The sequence below is a fragment of the Cibotium barometz genome, chromosome 3 (genome assembly GCF_041138505.1).
Source record: "Cibotium barometz isolate CiBa-2024 chromosome 3, ASM4113850v1, whole genome shotgun sequence".
NCBI lineage: Eukaryota > Viridiplantae > Streptophyta > Polypodiopsida > Cyatheales > Cibotiaceae > Cibotium > Cibotium barometz.
In genome coordinates, this window is record NC_141048.1 from 7,439,958 (window position 1) to 7,442,929 (window position 2,972).

The following is a 2,972-nucleotide window of genomic DNA, read 5'->3' on the forward strand; positions in this document are numbered from 1 at the left end:
TCTTTAGCCTTGCAGTTTATGTCTATCGGATTCATCTTAACGACATAAATAGCTTGTCTCTTTCTAAGCCCTTTTAACAATTTAGAAGCCTTGACTAATTGCAACATTGGGGATCCAAAAATTCTAGTTCCTTGAACTTTATTCCCGTGAAGGTCAAGGAAAGATATGGTTCCTTTGTGACAATGAATATCAGCTTGATTCTTTGGAGCCAATCCATTCCAAGGATTCCATCATAGACTCCCAAGGGTAGACTCTGAACTGGCACTCTGTTACGTTCCCATCTAGGCTAAAGTGAATAAGGTCTGTCTCAAGGTGTGTGAAAAGAATCTTTCCACTGGCCAATTCCACTTGCATAGGTTTCCCTGATTTTTGATTTAGGACTAATTTACGCATACATCCTAGGAAAATAAAAGAATGAGTACTGCCTGAATCAATCAAAAGCTTGAATTTCTTTCCCTAGTACTCTACTGGAGTCTGGAGTCTGGAGGACTAAAAATTGACGGTTATTCCCCTGATGCTCTATTGCTGCATACATATGTCCTTTTTCTTCCTCCACTTCCTCAGCTATAGTGACAGATCTAGCTGCTGCAGTCTGAGGTGAACTCTGTCTCTTTGGTTACTCCAATTCTGGGAGGGAGTTTAGAGACTGCTTTGCATGGAGGCTATAGGCTAAGCTAGCACTCTTCTAGGGTTGCCTTGATTGTCCAAATGGATGGTGTCACAATGGTTTCTCCATGCCACCTTAGCTGTTTCTGCAATTTTCAGCTTGGGACAAGAGCCATTTTTCTCCTCTCATTGTAATCGGTGACATCAAAATACTCCTTCATTGCTTCAACCCATTTCTCGACAACTTCACCCAAGTTCTCCCCTTCACCTTTGAAGGGTCCTTCTAAGTTCTATGAAGAGTCTTGCGAACGTTGGGGTCAAGCTCTTCTTCATCAGTGAGAGGGTCTGGCTAACGGGTAGGGTTCCCTCACCTCATGATTTTGCCAAAAATGATATATTATTAAATTTTTGTTTTGATATCGTCCACAAGATCCTAAGACTTAAGAGGTTTGGAAAATAATTTCTTAAACACGATAAATGATCTTATTGGAGATCTATGACATATGTCCGGTAACAGATTTTGCTTTATCAATTCGTCAATAAACAAACACTTATACAATAGGGAATTTTTCCACAAAACATTTCTTTATTTATATAGAGGTTGCAATATGTACATAGAGCAGCTCGGCTTCAGAAGTCAAAATCTCCTTGGGAGACGCATAAGACGGAGATACTGAGCTATAGACATGTCCTGATACAAGTGTTGCCTTACTGCCAAGGGAGCTACTATCTTCTCCTTTTAGGAATAAAGCGACTAAGGAGTCTGTAGATTTGGCAAGAAAGTCTGGAATTTCGAGGCATTGAGTGATATAAAATAACACCATGTATCACTTTTAGCCTCATCAAAATCATGGTTAATGAGAGATTTTACCTCAGCATCACACGCTAGTCATCACAAGAGGCATAGACATACTACCCTACAAACCACTTGTGGTGCCATCTCTCCGCTGGGTCAGGGAAATATAGATCCTTGAAATGGCTTGTTGCGAGTCTAGCTCGACTCGTTCGAGTTATAGCGGAAGAGATGACATGCTCGAAGGCGAACGCAGTCATGTCTTGTGTGACTGGGTGAGGTCGGGAACACCAGATAAGTGAGGAACTTCCATCTATAAAACCAAATTCTTTGATTAAAATTCTTCGTTAATGAAGCTTAAGGAATAAAAATACAATATATAAATGCTCTTTCTAAGTTTTTATTACAATTTTCTGATAAGAATTCGTTTCTCCTTATTAGCTTTCAACCTGGCTCTGATACCAATTGTGAGACCCCGCCCCCTTCGAGGTGCCCCCTCCAAGGGCGCTGGTGGTGGAAGTAGCGTTAGCCTCTCGCGTGGGGCAGATATCCCACTCGGGGTCTCGCCCACCACGGTTGTCCGAACAAGAGACTAGTCCGGCGGTTCCTCCGAAACCGAATCTAAAAAAACTTCCCTCGCCCAGAAGGCACGAGCGATTCCTTCAGGGAAAATCTTCGAACGGAAGAATTAATCTAGCGGGTCAAAGGCTTAACTATTCAAACTGATCTGACCGAACACCTGAAGTCACATGGTCAGATCAAAGAAGAGACTAGCACTTGGTCCATAGAATCACCGCTTTTTCTCCTTTAAACGAGGCACAGTCGCTGATTCCCTCCCACAGAACAAGGGTCTTCTCAGGACTTAATCTAACTAAAGCAACTAATCTTATCTTAATGGTATCGCAGCCCAGTAATCCCTCCATCCAGCACCGGCCCATGGCTTTTAGCCAATCGTCATTGGTGGTCATTTATGATTGCATGATGAAAAATCATGCACGCAATCCCCCCGGCCCGAAGGGCTGTTTACGCTAAACTCCATGCGGACTTTGTGGGCCAACCGGAATATAGATGCGGTGGTCATTTATGATTGCATGATGAAAAATCATGCACGCAAAGCTCTATTTATTAGCGAGACGGTCTTTTCCACTAAAATCACTCTTCACCCACGCTTTTTGCTTATAGCCTTTGCTCTCACTTCTTCCGGTCAGCTATCAAAGCTTCTTCACCGAAGCACATGGCTGGGAAGCGGTAGCTATCTATTGTAATTACATACAATAATCAAAAAAAATTTATTCTCCATATCTCTGTGTTTTCTCTTGTCTACAAAGATCTTGGCTTCTGTTGTTTCGTAATTTCTTACAGCCGGCGTTTTATGCAAAAATTAAGGTAGGCATACCACGTACACACCCAACAAGTCAATCTTAGATAAAATGGGAATGTATTTAAAAATTTTATTTTGGCCATAACTTGAACATGCAAACTCCAAATTTTTCGGACAAAGTAGATGTAGATTCTACTTTTCAAGCTCTTTCCAATGATCTGTCACATGAATATGTTTTGACAAACTTTTGAA